Genomic DNA, 25,761 nt, shown 5'->3' on the forward strand with positions numbered 1-25,761 from the left:
CATTTTAATATGCACCATACGAGAATTTTCGGTACACACTTCCGAATTATTTAATTAACAAGCCATTAAAATGTAATAACTAATAATAGATTTAACACGAGATTAAGTAAACATGATTATTATGTTAGGGTAATAAGTGCAATAATGGCAGATAACGTTATGTAAATTGCTAAAAAAATTAAAATATGTTTACAAAAAAAATTAGAGACTAAAACTAAAAAACCGGCCAAGTGCGAGTCGGACTCGCGCACCGAGAGTTCCTTACTTTTTAGTTTTTTTTTTGTTATAGCGGCAACAGAAATACATCATCTGTAAAAATTTCAACTGTCTAGCTATCGCGGTTCATCAGTTACAGCCTGGTGACAGACAGACGAACGGACAAACGGGCAGCAGTCTTAGTAATAGGGTCCCGTTTTTACCCTTTGGGTACGGAACCCTAAAAAGACAACAAAAAAAGTTACCTACTGTTTTTATTAAAAATAAGTCTAGTTCTTTATTTGAAATATCTTTATAGAATGAAACGACTATTTTCAGTTCTTTTTTTTAAGGAATAAACTCATTTTTTACGTCGTGACGTAACTGTGTCACTTTGCTTAGAAGCCGTTTCGATGTATGTAATTATTAATTATGTATGGAAAACAAGCGATTTTGTCGGTGAAATGTTGCGTTAATGTATATTGTTACTAAACATTTTTTTTTTATATAAAATGGAAGGAATCGAATGGTACCGTTATTTTTTTCTATTAGAAAGTTAAAAAAAAAAATTTTTTTTAAACTGTTGTATTTTTTTTTATTCCCATATATTTTTCCAATTTATTGTGATAAATTGCTCATTTTCTATCTATTTAACTAGATTTTGTTATAAAATTCAACATGTGTCAACTACCCTATTGCTTTTATTTATTTATTATTATTCGGAGATCCAACAGTTGTTAACATGTCTATAGGTTTTATAAATATGATACAAAAAGCCAATTACAGGTTCTCACCAGTAGCTACATATTAACATGTAGAAGAAAGAAAGAAAGAAAGAAAGAAAGAAAAGACATTTATTGTAAAGACCTTCTACAAACAGCGCCACCTCAGATACAAAAAAGAACTTACTCACTAAACACTTAAAGCTAGGTACAATGGTAGTTATAGAAAAAGGAGTAAGGTAAGGTAACAACAAATTTTGGCGCCGCTATAGTAGCTACAAAAGGACGCCACTCAGCATATGCTCTGGTATAAATAAATACCACAGCGCTGGTTTTCTGTGGCACCCCGGGCCGGAGGGTAGCTTAGAACTATTTGGGATAAATATAAAAATACAAATAATATAAATACTTACTATAAAGATACAGATAGGTTATAGATTCATGTAGGGTAAAATGTTATGATGGTAAGGGTAGGTAGATATTATTAGTATTATAGACTAGCTACTTTTAGTTTTTCATTTAGTGTACCGGTACAACAAAAGTATCTCGCCATCGTAAAAATATGTTTATTTACTCAAGCGGGAGCTAAAAAGAAAACGAACTGTCCGCCATTCGTGCAACACATGTGACTTTTCTCACGCGTGGTTATTGCACATCATGTCAAGTGGCTGGTATGTAATATAATGTTTGTATATAGGCTGGGATATATTGACATTAACTGTCCACTTAGGAACGTCATTTATTTACTTGTGATCGTTTAAAAAAAAATGTTTATCAATAGAGTGTTGAATGAGGTCCAGAAGAACATTAACCCACAGACAACCCGAAATAGAATTCTTTGGCGCAAATGTACGGGAAGACCCGACCCCAGATAAACTGGGATAAGGGTAGGACAAAGAAGAAGAGAAGAGTGTTGAATGATTCACGGTTAGTTTCACTAGACTTATATTGACCGGGATATAGACGCGACGCGCAAAATTGAGGGTAGACCGAGCGCTGTCTACACAACTTTGACACCCACCCGCTATCTTCAGTCACCCGTGAACATGATGCATGTAACTGCGTCGAAATATCAGGAGCTCATAAATAATACAAAAGGTAATCACGGTCTATATCCCGGTCAATATATGTCTAATGTTTATTTTCTTGAACAGTCTGATCATCTTAAAGTTAGTGGTTGGAACCTCCTTTTAAGCTTTAAATAGCATTTACTAAGACTCCGCTGTCCGTCTGCCTGTCTGTTTGTCCGTCTGTCAGTCACCAGACTGTATCTCATGAACCGTGATAGCTAGACAGTTGAAATTTTCAGATGATGTATTTCTGTTGCCGCTATAACAGCAGATACTAAAAACAGACTATTTTTATATGATTTTGTTTAACCCATGTTCTTTCACTGATATGTGTTAAATTTGTTAAATATCAAACGGTGTCGTCAACGCCATCTAGCCGAGCATAGGAAAAAGGTATAGCGCCATCTATCCGAGAATGATTTTTTCTTGATTTCCGAGACACGTTTTTTCCTTAGACTGTATTAATCTTATACGGAGTTACTTATGTATGACTGAGTAAACTGACCTATATTTTGCCATAACTTAAAGGGAAAAGATTAAAGTACATTTTCGGTTAAAAATAATGTATTCACTTTATGTTCATTTTTTGAAAAACATTATGTGGCTTTAATGAAATACATCAGAAATTCAAATGTAATATTTGTCCCGGAATCAAAGAACTCTAAGATGTTTTTTTTTGCTGAATGTATTTGTTTATAGCGATTTATCTGAAGGAAATGAGGGTTTATGAAATGACTACGAGTTATTAGCTTATATTTAGGTAAAAAAATGTATGAATGTAGATATTTAAATGTATTTTTTATCCAAGTACGGGAAGTGTTATGAGTTTTGCAGTCTGTTAAATATGTGTGCAATGTATTTTTCCCCTCACTAGCTCGGAAAGTTGTCTTTTATCCTTTAAAACAAGCGGGGAAAAACGCATTTTATCCACTAGTGGGGAAAGTAATTTGACCTTGGATGGAGCGTGTTTAAGTAGCTTGACAGATAACAAAACGTAAAACGCTCATAATAATGATTCGTTTGATATTAATTATCATTAAACAAATGGTTTGGGAATCTAATAAAAAATACCAAATTTAGCTTTATTTAATAATTTTATGTCATAAACCTTAAAGTTCCATAAGAAACGTTTGTTTTATAATAATGATGTTAAATATAATTCTGAACGCACAAGTTGAGTCGATGCAATTTCAAAACGCATCATTGACATTTCATACGTCAGAAATGTCAACATTGTAAACAAAATTTTTACTTAAAAACTTCTCACGTAAAAATACAGAACTTCCAGAGTTTTTTGTTATAATATCGTAAAAAAATGAGTGATTTCAGTGATGAAGATGATCTAACGCCTGTGGATGTTGCACTTTCCTCGCTATAGTGAGTTGAAAAGTTTTGTGTTACACACGGGTGCAAATGTATTTTACTTCTCGTGTGTTGAAACACTTGCTACGCTCAGGATTCTATTTTAGAACCACTCGCTTCGCTCGTGGTTCAACTATAGAATCCTTTCGCGTGCTCGTGTTTCAATTCCACACTCGCGGGTAAAATACAACTTTGCACCCTTGTATAACAAATAACTATTTTTATCACACTTGTTAGGCGATGCGACCCGTAAATTCTAAATTTCGACCTAGGGTTGTAATGTACGAAATTAGGCAGAAATTTTAGCTATTTCCCTTTTTTCCTCCCAAGTGTGATGAAAAACATTAAAAAACTCGTGTTAACTAAGCCCTCGCCTTCGGCTTCGGGCTTCAATTCATACTCGTTCGTAAATTCTTGTATACCGCCTTTAATACACAATGTTCTATTCAGATTTATCTACAATACCTTACACATATATTACATGATATCAAAGAGGATATAATAGGATAGAGCGGTACTGTCATAGTAAATTTTGTAACCACAGTAAATTCACTGCCATCTATCGACACACTTTAAAACTAAAAATGAAGATTTATAAAAATATGATAGAATGTATTTAAATGTGAATAATTTTTATTTTATTTGCATTAGTAGTAGTAGTAGTAGTAAACTCTTTATTGTACAAATATACATATTAAAAATTAAATGGTACAAATAATAAGATGTACAAAGGCGAACTTATCCCTTTGAGGGATCTCTTCCAGTTAACCTTTGAGTAGATGAGAGGAGAAAGTGAAAAGAGGGTGACAAATGTAGCAAAATGTACAACAAGGTACCAGAAAGATAAACGATATAAATACATACAAAATTAATAGGATAAACATATAATATATTACACAAAAAGACATTAATTAGTTTTCTTTGATTTTGACCCACGTTCTTTCACTGATATGCGTTAAAATTGTTAAATAACAAACGAAACCGTCAACGCCCTCTATACGAGAGTAGGCCAAAGGTAGTGGCGCCATCTGATCGAGAATCAAATTTTCGTGATTTCCGATGCACATTTTTTCCTTAGACTGTATCTATCTTTATCCGACTGTATCCATTACGGAGTTATATCTATATTTGATAATATTAACCAATATACTACTATATTCATACAATATCATTAAAACTAACGTAGAAGCTCAATTACAAGCTAACCGCACTAACCGAACCCTCCCGCCGAGCCATGTGGGCAACATATGTCGCCCAACACTTACGGGCCAATTCGAGTTTCATCTATTCGATCTGTTTCCGATATGATACTGTCAGTGTCAAAACTGACGTTTTTGGTTGAGAAATGTCTCTTTTGACACTGACAGAGCAGTATCATATCGGAAACAGATCGAATTAATAAAACTCGAATTGGCCTGACGGTCGGACAGATCTGACTTGGCCTATAAATGTCACGTATATATAATGGACTTTATATCAAGGGAATAAAGTGTTGAATATGATAGTAGATGTTGCGATGCGGGAGTGATTTAACCGTTTTTTGTCATCGGCGCTTGGATAAATTAGTAAATTAGATCTTATAATTATTGTTAGTTGGAACAATTATCTGTAATTATAGGTACGTAACAATTTCCATATAATATTTCTAACCTCAAATGTTCCCATTATATCTAATATTGCCGTACAATAACATATATGTAAACGACATAACTCGGATTGAATTTTGGAGCGAAAAAGTCACCACTACTTTTGAGGTTATAAAATGACTAATCTGAAAAAAAAACCGACCAAGTGCGAGTCGGACTCGCGCACGAAGGGTTCCGTAGGTACCATTACAGATTCGACTGTCCAATTCAAAAACACTGGGTTGGGCAAGTCGAATCAGTTTGGCAATATGTCAAGTGATTGTGTTTTTAAAATTTATAATGTTAATGTAATTTAATTTAATGTATTTATATTTTTAATGTAATTAGATCTATAATATTGTCTTCGGTTACCGCGATAGTTACTCATGAAATAAAACTATGAAAACGGATTATATCGCGTATATTGAATTTATAATACATCCCGACGTTTCGAACTCTTTACAGCGTTCGTGGTCAACGGGTGACTGAGGAAAAATTACAAAATGCAAAAATACCCACATACTAAAATAATGAACAATCATAGACTACAAACTTTAAGGCTGGTTGTACAAAATCGGTTCATAAGGCTAGTTATACACTATAATTATTTTTCAAGTAAAGATATATATATATACGCGATAAAAATAAACTATGCCGGCTCCAACCCTACACCACGGACCCGAGAAGATTTAATTCCCTCCTAAATTGTAGGAGGGTATCCCAATATGGGACCGGCAACAAACTCGGCGGGACACATCGCGGGACCTAGGTCTGCTGTCTGTGAGCATGTCATGGATAAAGCCAATCACTCAATCAAGTTTGATAAGCCTCTGGTTCTTGCCAAGGAGAAGCGTTACATACCCAGAATGCTGCGCGAGGCCATTGAGATTAAGAAATATCCAAACTTTAATAGGGAAGATGGCTTTTCTCTACCACCAGCTTGGGATCCTGTAGTCCACCTGATAAAGGAGCAAGCGAGACATAGACTGTGAGACCGTAGTGTTGGATGATGCTGGACATTCTGATATTTTGAAAAGATGTGTCCCGCCGAGTTTGTTGCCGGTCCCATATTGGGATACCCTCCTACAATTTAGGAGGGAATTAAATCTTCTCGGGTCCATGGTGTAGGGTTGGAGCCGGCATAGTTTATTTTTATCGCGTATATATATATATCTTTACTTGAAAAATAATTATAGTGTATAACTAGCCTTATGAACCGATTTTGCATGTACAACCAGCCTTAAAGTTTGTAGTCTATGATTGTTCATTATTTTAGTATGTGGGTATTTTTGCATTTTGTAATTTTTCCTCAGTCACCCGTTGACCACGAACGCTGTAAAGAGTTCGAAACGTCGGGATGTATTATAAATTCAATATACGCGATATAATCCGTTTTCATAGTTTTATTCGTAATTAGATCTAATTTAATTGACTTATAAATGTACAACTGTAAACTAACAAAATATGGGCCGACAGACTGAAATAAAGATTTTCAATTCAATTCAATTACGCAAAAAACGGCAAAAAAATCAAGTTTGTTGTATGGGAGCCCCACTTAAATATTGATTTTATTCTGTTTTTAGTATTTGTTGTTATAGCGGCAATAGAAACACATCATCTGTGAAAATTTCAACTGTCTAGCTATCACCAAAGAGGATATAATAAGATAGAGCGGTACTGTGATAGTAAATTTTGTTACCACTGTAAATTCACTGCCATCTATCGACATACTTTAAAACTAAAAATGAAGATTTATAAAAATACGATAAAATGTATTTCAACATGGATAAATGATTTTTTTATTGACATTAATTTTATTATTTTTATATCATTTTGACCCATGTTTTTTCACTGATATGCGTTAAAATTATAAATAACAAACGAAACCGTCAACGCCCTCTATACTAGAGTAGGCCAAAACTAGTGGCGCCATCTGATCGAGAATAAAATTTTCGTGATTTTCGAGGCATGTTTTTTCCTTAGACTGTATCCATCTATTACGGAGTTATATCTATCTTTGCTATCACGGTTCATGAGATAAAGCCTGGTGACGTGGTGACAGATAGACGGACAGACGGACATTGGAGTCTTAGTAATAGGGTCCCGTTTTTACCCTTTGGGTACGGAACCCTAAAAAACGGGCTATATAGGCTTAAAATCAATTTTTTGGACCATACCACAGAATAAGTAATAGTATTACAGAACGGCCACGCACCGCCCCGCACCGACTGGAATTACCTCGCCCCGCGACAGAAATCTGGCGGACTTCTGGCGTACTCTCAGTACTATTTTTAAGCAACTTACTCACACTATGGCGCGTGTACAGGCGTGCCGTTCACACATAGTAACGCAAGCGATTTTTGACGTATAGCGTGTCCGCCCTGTGACCATACATAAAGCTTTCGGTTGAGCATAACACATTCGGAATAGCAGTGAATCGCTACATATTTTAAGAAGACCAACGCGTTACCCCGAAATAGGGCAAGCACGTGCGTCCCCGGGATCAAGTGTTACCACTGCCAGTATTTATAGATGGATGACGAAAATGCGTGATTTGTTAGGTTTTTTTAACAGATAAAAAATATTGTTTACTTATGCTGTTGGAAGTAACTTAAAAAAAAATTGTCGTGATAACAGTGTTTGTAAACACTTGTGTTTTTAGGGTTCCGTACCCAAAGGGTAAAAACGGGACCCTATTACTAAGACTCCGCTGTCCGTCTGTCTGTCACCAGGCTGTATCTCGTCAACCGTGATAGCTAGACAGTTGAAATTTACACAGATGATGTATTCTGTTGCCGCTATAACAACAAATACTAAAAAGTACGGAACCCTCGGAGGGCGAGTTCTACTCGCACTTGTCCGGTTTTTTTTTATTGATTCTATATATATATTAGATTAGAAGTAATGTCACACTAATCCAACCTCTTGGCCAATCAGTCATGCTTAATTCATCTTCCTCGCGTTATCCCGGCATTGTCACGGCTCTTAGGAGCCTGGGGTCCGCTTGACAACTAATCCCAAGAATTTGCGTAGGCACTAGTTTTTACACAGAGGGGAAACTAGGCCTTGTTGGGATCGTGGGGTTTCCTCACGATGTTTTCCTTCATCGAAAAGCGACTGGTAAATATCAAATGATATTTCGTACATAAGTTCCGAAATTTTTGGTACGAGCCGGGGTTTGAACCCGTGACCTTCGGATTGAAAGTCGCACGCTCTTATCGCTGAGCCATCAGCGCTTATAATCAGTCTTGCTTAATTAAATTACAAAAATTACGCGTGTAAATTAGATTTTAAGGAAAAAAATACCGAAAAAAGTTTTTTCCTTAAAACTAAATTTAGCACTTCTAAAAATCTTATAATCACTTTAATTTCTTTATATTAGGTACAACTTCTAGCAACTTAAACAAGTACCAAATATAGATATAATATGTTACTTTTCACATCACCAATTCGAAAAAGGGGTTTTTCTTCCCTGCTAGGAGGGATCAAAGTGGCACTTTTCTTCCCTGCTAGGAGGGATCAAAGTAACACTTTTCTGTTCTAGTGTCACTTATTTAAAAAAAAATTGCACATTATTCTTATAGCTTAAATAATATTTTTAAACATCATAATTACCTCATAGGTGATGTGAAAAGCAGTATGTGTCACATGGTAGCAAAATTATTTCCATCTTGGGCGTAACACACTTGAATCCCTCACTACGCTCAGGATTCTACTTTAGAATCCCTCGTTACTCTCGGGATTCTATCATAGAATTCTTCGCTTCGTTTAGGATTCAATGTACGCCTTCGCCGTAAATATGTCATTTTGCTCCCTTGTAACACAATCTTCTATTAATATTCCTGTTATACACTGATTTAAACTCCTGTTTAGAGTGTCTTTTTAAAATGAGTAACTTCAGTTGTATTGCTGCTGCTTAAATTTAATAGTATATAAACACGTCTTTTTAGGGTTTCGTACCCAAAGGGTAAAAACGGGACCCTATTACTAAGACTTCGCTGTCCGTCTGTCTGTCTCCAGGCTGTATCTCAATGAACCATGATAGCTAGACAGTTGAAATTTTCACAGATAATGTATTTCTGTTGCCGCTATAACAACAAATACTAAAAAACCGGCCAAGTGCGAGTCGGACTCGACGAAGGGTTCTGTACCATTACGGAAAAAAAAACAGCAATAAAATCACGTTTGTTGTATGGGAGCCCCATTTAAATATTTATATTATTCTGTTTTTAGTATTTGTTGTTATAGCGGCAACAGAAATACATCATCTGTGAAAATTTCAACTGTCTAGCTATCACGGTTCATGAGATACAGCCTGGTGACAGACAGACAGACGGACGGACAGACGGACAGCGGAGTCTTAGTAATAGGGTCCCGTATTTTACCCTTTGGGTACGGAACTCTAAAAAATACGGAACCCTCGGTGGGCGAGTCCGACTCGCACTTGGCCGGTTTTTTAATTCCCACTCCTACTAGTTTAATAAACTATACAAAACAGGCTCTCATGTTAATCGACCATATCCCTGCGTTCCCAGCCTTACACCGGATGGGCAACCGGTCCATCTCGATATAGATACTGGCTGTTGGCCGTTGACCATGGCTACTAAGCGTCTTTACTTATCATGTTCACTTTGGCAAGTTTACATGGGATTTTCTTGTTATGTTATGCATGTTAGGTACGCGATTTAAGAAATAAAACTATGAAAACGGTTTTTTAGTATGTGGGTATTTTTGCACTTAGTAGTTTTTCCTCAGTCACCCGTTGACCACGAACGCTGTAAAGAGTTCGAAACGTCGGGATGTATTATAAATTCAATATACGCGATATAATCCGCTTTCATAGTTTTATTTAAGTTTAGATACAGTTGTTGTAGCTATACTTATGCTTATGCGAGGAGAACCGACCCCAAATAATGGGATAAAGGCAAAGACGAAGAAGTTAGCTATATTTATAACCTCTATCCATCCACAGTCACAGGTCAAAACTTGCCAAGAAAATACAAATATGATTAGTCAATATGAAGATTTAAAATAGAATGGAATGATAGGACTTTTGTAGGCTGTCAAGTAGATATATGATTTTTCTTAGTGATATAATGACTGCTTCTAAAAGGGGCCACTGACTATTAGTCCGCCGGACGATATGGGCCTGTCAGATAGAAAAAAATTTTTACAGTTCCGAACAACTGATGGGCCGATATCGTCCGGCGGACTGATAGTCAGTGGGCCCCTTAAGAACATGTATTACCTTCCATGGTTGTAACGAATAAAAATGATTATGATTATTAGAGCTGAGATGCCACTGTACTTAGTAACATATTCTGTTTATTTTTATCCCGATTTATAATTTTTTTTAATTTTGATGGATCTGTTTTATTTTTCTTTTTGATTATAATGTGTGCATTTAGAAGATGAATATTACAAGATTTGTATTTTTTAGAAGATGAATATTACAAGATTTGTATACGTTTTTCTTCGTTGTTTTTTTTTGCTAAATTTTAACTTTCATTTATATGTAACTAGCGATCCGCCCCGGCTTCGCACGGGTAGTTTAACTAATTTACACAAAACCTTTACAAATTATACATATAAACTTTCCTCTTGAATCACACTAGCTATTAAGGCGGTTCCCTGAGCCAGAAGGCGAAAAATCTCCTTATATGATCATGTTTTTCTAAGAGGCGTTGATATTCGTAGACGTGGAAAAAATATATGTAGTTCTTGACTATATTATCTTTAACAACATAGCTTCCGATACACGAATTATGACACTTCGCTCGATACAATTAATTCCCAAAGTCACCTCTAACTCGAACTTTTAATCCTACTTTACTCGGTTATTTATTATGTGATACTATAAACAAAAAAAGAAGAAAAAACAATCTTAACGTAAATAGTAATTTCATAGCTTTAGAATTTCGATATTGTAAGGTAACGTTTTTAAAATAAATAAAAACCGACAAAATTCGATCAAAATTGACACTTGGCGCGTATGTTCTTTTCCGTTCTTTCTTGCGAAATGTGACAAAGACAGCGGCAAACCGATGGAACGGCCTTAAGAAAACCGCAACAAAATCTGTTGAGTAGTTTTAAAGATCTAAGCATACATAGGGACAGACGGATAGCGGAAAGCGACTTTATTTTATACTATGTAGTGATGATATACAGCCCATTATTGGTTAAGTACTATGATTCATTTGCTTCATTACTAATTATCTCACATGATATGCAAATGAAATGAATATGACATAGTGTAAGTGCTACTGACTTTCATCAATCCTATGAAATAAAACTATGAAAACGGATTATATCGCGTATATTGAATTTATAATACATCCCGACGTTTCGAACCCTTTACAGCGTTCGTGGTCAACGGGTGACTGAGGAAAAATTACAAAGTGCAAAAATACCCACATACTAAAATAATGAACAATCATAGACTATAAACTTTAAGGCTGGTTGTACATGCAAAATCGGTTCATAAGGCTAGTTATACACTACAATTATTTTCAAGTAAAGATATATATATGCTCTGCTCTGTAAAGGGTTCGAAACGTCGGGATGTATTATAAATTCAATATACGCGATATAATCCGTTTTCATAGTTTTATTTCATGAGTAACTATCGCGTTAACCGAAGACAATATTATTTATTCATTAATCCTACTTATTATTTTAATCGTATGGCATATATATATTGAGGGCAATCAGAGTGTAGCCTTGAAGTTGCCAAGCCAAGCAACCAACTCAGGTGTCACGGTGCTCAGATCCTCAGCAGGCCCAGGGTATGAGTGGAGTGGGCAGCGTTTAAAAATATGTTCTGTGGTCTGCTCTTCCTCTCCGCATTCGCAAAATGGGGAAGCCGTCCATCCCCATTTGAGAATTAGTTACAATTTTAAACAATTTAAATGCCTATTAGATTATTTCAAACCGGGTCACTCACGTATTATTAAGTCGAATAGCTCGACATGTTTCGTGTCGTGTCTCCGTGAAGACGGTCCTCGTAAATTGGACCGAAACATGTCGAGCTATTCGACTTAATAATACGTGAGTGACCCGGTTTAAAATAATCTAATATGTTTTAGTCTAACGGGAGTTTTATAGTTAAAATTTAAATGCCATTTACCTACTTATTGGTTGACTTATCCAAGATAACTACCTAGGTAATACCTGATAGTTAAGTAGTAGGTTGGTATAAACTTTTTTGTATCTTTTTCTATTCATTTAAACCTCCTATACTGCCCATTAAAAATGACAAGCGACAGCGAGAGGCTTTATAATAAGTAGTTTTGCTTTTTTTATCATTTCACTCTTGGTAAGTGAGTGAGTGCAATTAGATACTATGTTGCCATTAATAATATACATAAATAACATAGCAAATTACGTTTGCTTTAAAACTATATGCACGACACATTGATCATACAAAATTACATGCAATAATTTAATGTTGTAATACAAGATAATTATAATTTCATTTTAGTTGCGGTTTTGTGATAAACACATTTTGTGCGCTCAATAAAATGCGGAAAATATTTGTTTTCCATTCCACAATATTAACATTCACAATTAGCTATATTGCATAACATATTTTTAATTTAATAGCATCCAGTATTAACATGAACCTTTGAGCATCAAGTAGAACCTATTAAAATCTATTTTATCCTGCTTATACGCTGTCTTATACACTGAAATTACTTTTCCAATTAAGCTAATGCTATTTTATAATTAATATTCATAACATTATAGATTTATTTTTATTTCTGACCAGTGTACTTATGGTTAACGTTTAATATGTTTGTTTTTCAAAAATTTATTGGCACTTTACTAACCTTACACTTTTAGAATCATGCTGTGAGCAGCTTTTATACTCCTTACCAGTCTAATTTATGGTATACCAGAGTACTTAGATATTATGTTGCATTATATAGCCTATATATCATGAGACTTCTTGTTTATGGTTATATGGAAATAATTGAATTTTAAATTACGTATATTACGCAAGCTTTTCATTAAGGTGTTTCGTATAGTGAAAATTTACGATTTTCGAGATAACCCTGAATCATGTTCGTCTACCAACGCCTGTTGTAAGTTGTTGTAAGAATTATGGGGTGAAATTTAGTTTTTAATTTTATTCAAGATAATTATAATCTATCTAGAATGACATGCAATAGCACAACTTTATTTATTTATTTCATAAAGACAAAGATAGAAGCGTGAACAAGACGACGAAAATAATTTTGACCCGCCTGATAGGTCAAAACGCCAATATATAAATAAATAAATATTATAGGACATTCTTACACAAATTGACTAAGTCCCACGGTAAGCTCAAGAAGGCTTGTTGTGGGTACTCAGACAACGATATATATAATACTTATATAAATACTTACATACATAAAAAACATATATGACTCAGGAACAAATATCTGTGCTCATCACACAAATAAATGCCCTTACCGGGATTCGAACCTAGGACCATCGGCTTCACAGGCAGGATCACTACCCACTAGGCCAGACCAGTCGTCAAAATAGGTAATGTATACATCATTATTACCAAATTTCAAATCAAACAGCATTTTACTTATTATTCATGACATTACTGATACGAAACCAGATGGATCATGGTGACATGGAACAGACAAACCGCCCACAATTATCGATAAAACATGTAATGTAATAATATTATGTATTAATATTACATTACAGGTTTATGTACGAATTTGATTGGCATTGTCCAGAGATATATTGACTCATTTTCATTAACAGACAAATTAAAAATTGTTCAAAGATGGTGGAAGACGGTAGAATTTGTGGACATTTGTTATTGGCTATGTTTTCTGTTCACTATGCCATGTATTATTAGGGTTCCGTACCCAAAGGGTAAAACGGGACCCTATTACTAAGACTCCGCTGTCCGTCTGTCTGTCACCAGGTTGTATCTCATGAACCGTGATAGCTAGACAGTTGAAATTTTCACGATGATGTATTTCTGTTGCCGCTATAACAACAAATACTACAAAGTATAGAACCCTCGGTGCGCGAGTCCGACTTGCGCTTGGTCGGTTTTTTGTATTGCTGTTAATAAATAAATAAATAATAAAGATCAGTCTACTTCGTTTTTTGTAGCATTTGAAAAAAGGTAATAAATTTTGACGTGTATTTCTATTGTAAAACGCCTTTTAAAAATCAGTAACTACGAGTATTACGAAAGCAAAAGAATGTTAATAATCGTAGTTAGACCAAGCTAAGTTAGCAGCTATTTTGAGAGCCTTATCTTAAATGTCAAACTTCTATGAAATGATGACGTTTAAACATCGTTAAAATAACATTTGCGCAGTCTGTGCTATCAAAATCACAGCCAACTTAGCTTGGTCTTACTCTATATGATTTATAATTGTTACATATTTCAATTCAATTCAATTCAATTATTTATTTCAGGCAAATGCCCATATAATTTGTTAGTAATACAATTAAATTAATCTTAATATGCTAATGTTAGTAAACACACATTAAATTACAAATAAAAATATACATCACATTTAACTATTTACATAATGAAGACTGCCACATTCCAAACACTACCGCTGTACATGCAATAGCATCCAGTGGTGTTGGAACGGGCAGTCTAGCCTCTCGGCCAGCACACGCAACAGACTTGTTGGAGCTACCGCGCAACCGCCGCATCAGTGAGGCAGTACGCTTACGCATTATGGCCTGGATATTTGCCGTGACTTATTTTCCAGTGTTTTTCAATAAAAAGACACGTAAAGATCGCTTACCCTCTTTATAATGCGAAAAAAACGAAGTAAAGTAATTAATTATTTAACCACCTTAGGCCTCCTAACCCCCACTTGCACCATCCCACTAACCCGGGGTTAACCCGTTAAACCGTTAACCTAGTGTCGAATTGTACTGGTAACCATGGTAACTAAAGATTTAACCGATTAACCCCGGGTTAGTGAATTGTGCAAGTTGCCGTAAGAGTTAAAAGCTTTTACATAATAAAATTTGTTTTTCGCTTCTAACTCTTAGGCCAACTTGCACCTTTTCACCCGGGGTCAACCAATTAAACCTGGAGTTACCATGGTTACCAGTACAATTAAACCTCGGGTCAGTGGGATGGCGCAAGTAGGCCTTAGACTAGATAATCAAAAAATCGAAAAAAGTCAAACAAAGGGAAATGGCCACGTGAAAATCTTTTCCATAATTGACATTATTTCCAGGGAGGAAAATGGGAACTACGTTTATATGTAAATGCGTTATTCAACAATCCGGTTCTTTTAATGATACCTAATTGTAATTTAATAAAATAACATTCAATCTGAAGTTATCTGACGTATGAATTAAAATGGGAAGTGACATCTTTTTCAGTCGTTTCCTGCGGGTAGTTGAAATAGTTCAATGAATCATTAAAATTTAATGGCATGCATAGTTTTATAATTGAGTCAGGTTTTTATATTTAAATTCTAGGTTTATAGAAAATTATGGAAGGGCTGACAGTAAGTGGACACCTGGACAACGTAGTCTAAGAACGCTTGCAACTATTCAGAGGTATGTGTTCGCCCACGATCTCTGCTTTGGCTTGAGTAAGGTTGACTAGTAGAGAATGCCTTATGTCATTAAGTTTACCTTATTAGGGTATGTTAACAGTTTTACTGTAACACTTTTTATTAATTAAGAAAAGGACGTATTTTAAGCGGATTAGAAATTGGTTTACTTGTACATACAACACATACATACATACAGGTTACATACCGTACATAGGCCAACGGGCTACCCTAAGGTAAATTTTAGCTTAGGTTAGTCTCCGTTGGTTTGTTAGGTAATATTATACAGGTTGGCTAAAATAAGTACATTCCCGTTGCCAGGGAGGTTTTAGGATTATACTGAGCAACTTTTACTATAAGACCAACCATGAAATCGCGAAAAAAATTTACCCTCCCATAGAAATTGGACCAGCCAAATTGTATGAAACAGCCCAATTTTTTTTGCGATTTGTGGGTTAGTCTCATAGTAAAAGTTGCTCAGTATAATCCCAAAACCTCCCTGGCAACGGGAATTCACTTTTCTTTAGCCACCGTGTATGCACTTTTGAGTTAAAAACGTCTATAGGTTACGGTGCCAACTTACTATCAGCACTTTCAATAATAGGGTAGGTATAGTACCTACTTAACAAGCAAAGCAAGTTTTGTTTCAAGAGATTGTGATCAATATAAATATTTTATTTTCATTTGTACATAAGTTATGTTATTTGCTAAATAATAATCTTAATTTAATTTTATATTTTGTATTTTTAATAATAATTGGAAATTTGAAATCTGTTGATTATTTTTATATTGTATTATTTTACTTTATTTTAATTAATGATTATTTAAATGTATTGAATATATTATGTAAATCCAATTATGACGTGTAATATGAAATATTATTATAAATAAATAAGTATGAGTATGAGTATGAGTAACTCAGTATACTTTGAGTATCTTCAATAGTACATTGTGCAACATGGGGCGTAAGTTAAATATTGCAAACGAGAGTATAGTCAAATCGCGACGGCTTGCCGGAGCGATTTATTGACCCGAGTTTGCAATATTATTACGCCCCGCATACAATGTTTTTCATCACACTTGCAATACAAAAATGAAGTATAAAGACAAAAAACTGTTAATTATAATAATAGATACTTCATAATTCCCTAGGGAAAACGCTCTTTCTATAGTTCCCGCTAAGCCTGCATGTAATTCCACATTTACTGAGCGAATGTGATGAAAAAATATTTATTTATTTAACTATAAAATTAGAGAATTTTTATACCTACATACATACCTACTTATCAGATTCTTTCATAGGTATGTTACACTATTAAATCTAAATTGTTTAAAAACTACATAAAAATGTAGCTACATCACATGTGCGTCATTTTTTTATGAACCACTTGTACAGATTACCCCCCACTGAGAAAAAATTAACCGCCAAGTCTGGCTTTCATACGTTTCATACACTAACTGCACAATTTTACATACTAGTATTTAAATATAATTTTCCATTTAAGTATTTTTTTATCATGTAAGTGTGCGCTACGTACGCACTAACGTACTTAAAAATATCCTTACTTGATAAGATTGGCATACAACATATTCATACGTAAATAAATATAATAATAATAACATATGCCGATGACTATTACCTATCGAATATAAAGACACCGCGAGAAACCATAAACGAATTAAAACAAATCAAATAAACAATTAGAAACTCACAAAAAACGTTTCCACACAAACTGGTATCGAACGGAAATCCTTACCGGTCACTTATTCACACATTCACTAAACACTGTAATCCAAAAACAATCGAATATCGAACACACACAATTTTTGTCTCTCTCGAGCCACAGGTGTTTTAGGACAGCACGGTACGTCCGTCGCGCGCGGGCGCTGCTAGCGGTCTGAAGGCTTGGTGGGTGGGGGGGAGGCTGCGCAGAGATGCCCGGACTGCGTGAGCCTGCAGGGTCGCTCCTGGAGCGGAGCGGGCCGTACGCGTTTGAGCGTTCGAAATTCAGAAACGGTGGTTCGAAATTTTGAAAGCCGTTGCTAAGGTACACAGACCAAAAGAATGGAAATATATATTTTTTTAAATATAAGGTATGAAAATTTGAATACAAAATAGCAAAAAACCGGCCAAGTGCGAGTCGGACTCGTGCACGAAGGGTTCCGTACCATTACGGAAAAAAACACAGCGAAAAAATCACGTTTGTTGTATGGGAGCCCCATTTAAATATTTATATTATTCTGTTTTTAGTATTTGTTGTTATAGCGGCAACAGAAATACATCATCTGTGAAAATTTCAACTGTCTACCTATCACGGTTCATAAGATACAATCTAGTGACAGACAGACAGACGGACAGCGGAGTCTTAGTAATAGGGTCCCGTTTTTACCCTTTGGGTACGGAACCCTAAAAACTGTGATTTTTATATAATTCGCGGGAATTCGGTGGTTGCGAGCGGCACAGGATCGGTCGGAGTGGCGAGCCTTGAGGGAGGCCTATGTCCAGCAGTGGACGTCTATCGGCTGACATGATGATGATGATGATGATGAAAATTAGAATACAAAATAGTAAAAATGATAACATTTTACAAATAACTCAAATTCTGGTTAGGGTAACTGCCAGTTTAATGTTTGTAAACAAAAAATATGTCTGTAAAGTCAGTTTACGGACGATACTTTTGCGTAATAACGTCATAAGAAAACATTGATGAAAAGGCCGTAACGTTACCATAGAGATCTGTCCATAACGTTACCATGGAGATTTGTCCACAACGTTACCATAGAGATCTGTCCACAACGTGACACTTTTTCGTGCATGCTACCGGTGTTCATCGATTTATAAGACGATTTCACGTCAAAAAGATGGTAATATGTAACTTTTACCAAATATAGGTAACTAGCGACTCACCCCGGCTTTACACGGGTGCAATATTGATGTATTATATAGGGTGGGCCAATGGTAAATGCACATTAACGAAAGACTTCAATACGAAAAGAGAATTTATCACTGGCCCACCCTATACATACATATAAACTTTCCTCTTGAATCACTATCTATTAAAAAAAACCGCATCAAAATCCGTTGCGTAGTTTTAAAAATCTAAGCATACATAGGGACAGACAGACAGCAGGAAGCGACTTTGTTTTATACTATGTAGTAATATTAGGGTTATGTTTAATGTTTTGGCCTAGGGTTGCTTAATATAAATTATTTGTGAACCATATACAACAACACCAACAACCACATACCAAAACATAATTATTATCCCATAGCTCAGTACTTAGTCCATCGCTTTCACCCAATAACCTGGTACATTTTAGATTCCATCAACTCTCAATAGACCTTACACCCTGGTGGGTGCCTCTGCGTGTGTCCCATGACACGGGCAAGGGCAGCATCCGCTCAGTGTACCCCTTACATTTAATTAAAGTGTTGGTTTCGGCTGCGCACGCCTCCCAAAAGACCGGAACACCATTGTTCCGTGATGAGAAAGACAGAAATAAGAGATGTTTCTATGTATTTTTCATGTCACTATATGATGTCATTGTGAATTATGAATGTTGTATTAACTTTTGAAAGAGCCCTTGAGGCCTACTTACAGAATACATTATAGAATGTTGACAAAAGTTGTGAGTAGGTAGTGATATCGGTTAATTATTTTCAAATACAGTACAAAGCCTGCACCAACAAACGTCTCTTTTTGGCCCAGTGGTTGACTGGTAGAGAATGCCTTAAATTAAAGCATTAAGTCCACCATTTGTACTTATTTTATGTGCAATAAAGTGTAAATAAAAAAATTAAAAAAAGTAATTTTACCCATAAAATATCATCATTATTAATGAGCATTCGATTCGTAATATAAAAATACATTACATAAGTACTTATGTACTTACGTAAGTACTTATGTAATGTATTGTAAGTACTTATGTATTCAAACAATGCTTAATGTAAATTAAGCATTGTTTGAATTTGGCTATGATTTGGATATGAATGATATGATAATATAACGTTATTCAATACAGTATAAATGTATTCCATTTTAATAACAAAAGTATCTATTATTGTTTGGTTTCCTGAAAGCATTGTTAATGAAATGTATTAAATATATTATTAATATTGCAAGTAATTATGTACTATTTGGCGAGATATGATACTGCACAGCATTAATTAAAAAGCTTATTAGTAAAGCAACCTACATTGTAGTACCTACCTACGTATTTACAAACAATAGTTATTTTAAGCCATAACTTTTATGAAAGATACAGAAATTGTAGACATCGCGAACCCCTTCTTCTTCTCGTGTCGATGATTTCAGACTGTGCGGGACCAGAAGGTAGCGACATTTATCGCCCTGTCTGTTGCATCACGGAGATCCCGCTCAGAGCAGGCGTGCGGGCATGCTGGACAGGATATCATGTGCTCCATGGTATAATAATATCAAGGTACTCTCTTCCGAGACTCGCGAACCACGTGACTGACACAAACCTACGTCATCATGCTGTTAACAGGTTCACGATGACGTAGGCTTGTGTCAGCCACGTGGTTCGCGAGTCTCGGAAGAGAGTACCAGCCGGAGTATATTATTATACCATGATGTGCTGCATCGTTTGTGGAGCCATCCCACATGGGCATTGGGTGTCTGAGCCGCTTAGGGCGCCCCTCTTAGCGAACCCCTATATCTTCGCCATTTTGAAAAACATCCAAAAACTGCTTTCATAATTTCTCAAGAATCAAATCGGTTCCTGGTGAATCGGCGTCAGGATATCCTATACCGGGTTGTCGTTGGTGTAAGTTTCTGGGCTTTTAAATAATTCTCCACAGTTGACCACCAGAGTCGATTGTGAATTGAAAATATCTATTTTTAAAATTAACTAGTGCTGGCTATGTTTTCTGGTTTCTAGTATATTTTAATCGCTTTAAGTATTTCAGTTTAATTTAAGCTTCAGTTGCATAAAGGGGTGCCCTGAGGCGATTTATACAAGCGTTGCATTCATGAAGCTTTATCAACATAGGCGATCCCAACAGCGTTAAAGTTTGATACTCAATCAGAATTAGGCTTTAAGAATATGTTTCTCTTTTATGTTAGCTAGTTGTACCTATTATTTATTACTAAGCTTTACTAATTTGAATTACCTTCATCATCATCATGTCAGCCGATAGACGTCCACTGCTGGACATAGGCCTCCCCCAAGGCTCGCCACTCCGACCGATCCTGTGCCGCTCGCATCTACCGAATTCCCGCGACCTTCACCAGGTCGTCGCTCCATCTCGTTGGAGCTCGTTGAATTACCTTATTCTACTTTTAATTTTTCTGTTCTACATGGTTGCAATAGTCGCTTATGTATATTTTTAAGTAAATCGTATGATTTCCCTCACGGGACAGGCCTTGCCTAGTGTGGGGGTCAGTATAAATTGTAAATGCTCTAATGTTTCTGGAAATTAACTATTTGTATTTGTCTGGAGAGGTTCAAAAGATCGTGGATGAATGCCTGATGATCGTAAAATAGACCAGACAAAATGTATGAAGCAGCCAATTTATTTTTTCGCGATTTCGTGGTTGCATAGTAAAAATTGCTCAATATAATTCCAAAACCTCCCTGACAACGTGAATGCACTTATTTTTAGGGTTCCGTACCCAAAGGGTTAAAACGGAACCCTATTACTAAGACTCCGCTGTCCGTCTGTCCGTCTTTCCGTCTGTCCGTCTGTCCGTCTGTCCGTTTGTCCGTCTGTCCGTCTGTCCGTCTGTCCGTCTGTCCGTCTGTCCGTCTGTCCGTCTGTCCGTCTGTCCGTCTGTCCGTCTGTCCGTCTGTCCGTCTGTCCGTCTGTCCGTCTGTCCGTCTGTCCGTCTGTCCGTCTGTCCGTCTGTCCGTCTGTCCGTCTGTCCGTCTGTCCGTCTGTCCGTCTGTCCGTCTGTCCGTCTGTCCGTCTGTCCGTCTGTCCGTCTGTCCTTCTGTCCGTCTGTCCGTCTGTCACCAGGCTGTGTCTCATGAACCGTGATAGATAGACAGTTGAAATTTTCACAGATGATGTATTTCTGTTGCCGCTATAACAATAAATACTAAAACGAAGGGACCTTCGGTGCGCGCGCGAATCCGAGTCGCACTTAGCCGGTTTTATTTAGCCACCGTGTATATACTGGTTCACCAAAGAGTCCGACTCGAGTGTACTTTAAGAAATTAATTCCGTTATTTTATGAAGATAACAAGTTCGTTTGATACCAAGATGCTGGTTTTCTTACTGTAACCGATATCGTTTTATTTACTAACGATAGCTTAGTCGTTTTATCGTTTGTTATTGTTGAAGTATAAAAATGTCTTATAGTAATATTGTCTTCGGTTACCGCGATAGTTACTCTAATTCCAGGATTACACTCGTAAGTTTTACTTACGTAAGTAGGGACAAAGCTATATGCTAGAATGAGATAACGATATTAATATCTCATTCTGTAGTACAGCTGTGTCTCTACTTACGTAAGTAAAACTTACGTGTGTAATCCTGGCCTAAAAGCGATCTTCCAGCCAAATCATTAAATCATTTATTCATTTTCAAGAATGTAGTACACAAAACAAGTTCTTACAATATAAAGATGTCCAACATGCAAAGAAGGCTTAGACTATTAACTAAATGACAAATATTTTCTCCTCTACACTTTAATTGCTAAAATCTATGGAGCAATTAAAGTTTAAGTTTAATTATTGTCAGTACTTATTGCTATTCACACAAACAATTTAGTTTAACTTGTCATAAACGAAACACAATTTCCTTCCGTTTATGAACATATTATCACCACCATAATAAAAAGCCTATAAAATATCTATAAGGACTTCTCACGAAGTAAAAGGTATTAGAGCCCACAGAATAAATAATAATAGTGAGTAAAGAACTAATGGGCCTTGGAGAATATCAAAGATTTTTTTAAAGTCTCTTGTCTCGAACCGACTAATAAATGCAATAAATAAAATAATGTTAATGATAACATTTCTCCAAGAAACATTAGGTCTTACACTCAAGAATATTTTTAGACAAGCAAAATTGAATTAATGTATGGTTTTTAATTATATGGGAAAACCGGTTAATATTTAATATCCGGTTATCCGGTGCGCCGAGTGCGTGGCAGTCCCAACAGCATCCTACGAATGATAGCGGACAGGGTAGACTGTCCCACTGTGACTTACTTGTCGCACTGTAAGGGAATGCATTCCCCCTTCTGTATTGTATTATTTTAAATCTAAGTTCGTTGTACATACTAACCCCTTAGTTTGTAAGTTCTACTAATATAAATATGTGTCCATGTGTTACACGCAATAAAAATATTCATTCATTCATTAACCGAAATTTCATATAAATGAAAACCGGTTTGCATTCGCTAATTGGGTAATATTCATAGCTGCGAGCGAAGTATATCTAGGAGGATATAACCAAACGGAGCCGCCACGTCTGTAATTTGCTATACTAAAAAGTCTGCCAATTTTTGCGGGGAGAGGGACGTCAAAAAACGTAACGTCAAAATAGCCATGTCAGATAAACGTCAGTCCATACATCATTGTGTATGACCATTGGCCGACTATTTTCGACAGAGGGGAATGACTGTTAATGGCTTCCGCTCCGTTTGGTTATCCTCCTAGGGAGGGATATGGAGGAGGGATAACTTTCAGTGAAATTGTCAGATATCTCGCTTGGAAAGTATACAAAAGCACCCATATTCGCGGACGGTAAGTGACGTCATGTGTCATACCTAGGCCAAAGATAGATATAACTCCGTAATCCGTAATAGATGGATACAGTCTAAGGAAAAAACGTGCCTCGAAAATCAAGAAAATTTGATTCTCGTTCAGAGGGCGCTACTAGTTTTGGCCTACAGTCGTATAGATGGCGTTGACGGTTTCGTTTGTTATTTAACAATTTTAACGCATATCAGTGAAAGAACATGGGTCAAAATCATAAAAATAATTAATGCAAATAAAAAAAACCATTTATCTATATTTAAATACATTCTATCGTATTTTTATAAATCTTCATTTTTAGTTTTAAAGTGTGTCGACAGATGGAATTTACTGGGGTTACAAAATTTACTATGACAGTACCGCTCTAGTATAAGTTACTCTATGCCTAGGCCAAAGGTAACAAAAGACGTCGTCGGGGTTCGAATCCCAGTAAGGTCATTTATTTGTGTGATGAGCACAGATATTTGTTCCTAAGTCATGGATGTTTTCTATGTGTGTATATTGTGTACAGGGTGGCAAAAAAATAAGTGCATTCCTTGCCAGGTAGGTTTTAGGATTATACTGAGCAACTTTTACTATGGGACCAACCACGAAATAGCGAAAAAAAATTTTTACCTTCCCATACAAAATGGACCAGCCAAAATGTATGAAACAGCCAAAATTTTTTTCGCGATTTCGTTGTTGGTCCCATAGTAAAAGTTGCTCAGTATAATCACAATATCTCCCTGGCAACGGGAATGAAGATGCACTTATTTTTTAGCCACCGTGTATATCGTTGTCTGAGTACCTACAATACAAGCCTTTTAATTTAATTTATTTTATTCATAGACCAACTGAGATCATTGTTGTTAGTACAAATAAAACTTAAATATATGGTTAGTATTGTACACTATAGAACGAGTATTAAAATTGAATAAAGTGAAATTAAATCCAACAAAATACAATAAAAACAAAATTCAATAAATTTTTTGAGCTTACCGGTCAATTTGTGTAAGAATGCCCCTATAATATTTATTTATTTATTAAATATTTATATATTCGTGTCCGCAAAAGTGAAACTCACTTTTCGAACTGCGCTCAATAAATGAAACATAATTTAAAAACAAAACACCATCGCCATAGCGTTCCCAAAACATTTTAAAAGCCATTTTCGACAGTTGACGAGCTGTCCTGAAATTATTCGTTCGGAAACATGACAAATTAGACATTTGTCATTGTCAGCGACTGAAAGAATTTTTGACAGGCTTTGTATAAAAACCGGTCAAGTGCGGGACGAACTCGCGCTTGGAGGGTTCCGTACTTTAACAGTTTTTTTCCTGAAGTCCAAAGTAACGCTTAGTCAGTTTTTAGGGTTCCGTACCCAAAGGGTAAAAACGGCACCCTATTACTAAGACTCCGCTGTCCGTCTGCCTGTCTGTCCGTCTGTGTGTCTGTCCGTCTGTCCGTCTGTCTGTCTGTCACCAGGCTGTATCTCATGAACCGTGATAGCTAGACAGTTGAAATTTTCACAGATGATGTATTTCTTTTGCCGCCATAACAACAAATACTAAAAAGTACGGAACCCTCGGTGCGCGAGCACTTGGCCGGTTTTTATTATTTATTAAGAGAGGGGACGACGCCACGTGATCGCTTTTTCATACAAACGTAATTCCCTTTTTCCTCTCTGGATCACATACATTTAGAACATATTTTAACGCAATTTGATGTTTTAATATTAACCACACTCATGTCCCTTCATTAGATTATTTTCATTATTGCAAGTTTCAGGCTTATAAAATCAAAGAATCTAAAAAAAGTCAAACAAAGGGGCATAGCATATATGGTTCCGTTTGTTACCCTTTGGGTACCGAACCCTAAAAATGGAATGTCCCCTCCCCTCTTTATATGTTGTCACGACTTGGAACCCGTGCCAAGTAAGTGACCTCTACGAATATTATAATAACTATTCCACCACACCAGCTCGTAGACTTTCTTTTTACTTCAAAACCTGATGGGAAAGTTGCATTTTATCTATGGTTTGGTGAAAAATTTTGTGTCTCAGTCGGTAGCAAAGCTTGAAACCCTCGCAACGCTCAAGATTACATTTTTCGAACCACTCGCTACGCTGATGGGATTAACAACAACTTTGCCCCCTTCCTAGATAGCAGTGACGTCCGCGACGTCATAATGACGTAATAATGATGTCATAATCACGACGCTGACGTCATAATGACGTGTAAATGCTACCTGGGTTGTAAAACAAATAACTAATGTGTTTGTATCCATGGATAACCGTCGTCAATATGTGGATTGCCACACAAATTGCTGCTATATAAATTCCAGTTTAGGTATAGATAGCCCTTTGACCTAGATTGTATCCACAACACTAGATTCGGGCATTTGAGTAAGCTTACACTACCTGGTCAGTCTAACGAAGTGGGCTAAGCTAGGTTTCATGTTTTGTATGTACTAACAAAGTCTAAATCAGGGCTACCGTTTTTGTGCGCACCAGTTGGCGCCACTGTAGATGTAG

General features: G+C 36.1%; 1 protein-coding gene across 1 annotated transcript in view; it reads right to left on the reverse strand.

Moving 5' to 3' along the window:
• Nucleotides 1–17,435, reverse strand: part of LOC134751677 (irregular chiasm C-roughest protein-like) — a 77,846-nt gene extending 60,411 nt beyond the window's left edge. The window contains exon 1 of the mRNA XM_063687122.1: nucleotides 17,235–17,435. The gene's annotated coding sequence lies outside the window, so the exon portion shown is untranslated. The remainder of the gene's footprint in view (nucleotides 1–17,234) is intronic.
• Nucleotides 17,436–25,761: the final 8,326 nt, after the last annotated feature.

Source organism: Cydia strobilella, chromosome 23 (genome assembly GCF_947568885.1).
Source record: "Cydia strobilella chromosome 23, ilCydStro3.1, whole genome shotgun sequence".
Lineage (NCBI taxonomy): Eukaryota > Metazoa > Arthropoda > Insecta > Lepidoptera > Tortricidae > Cydia > Cydia strobilella.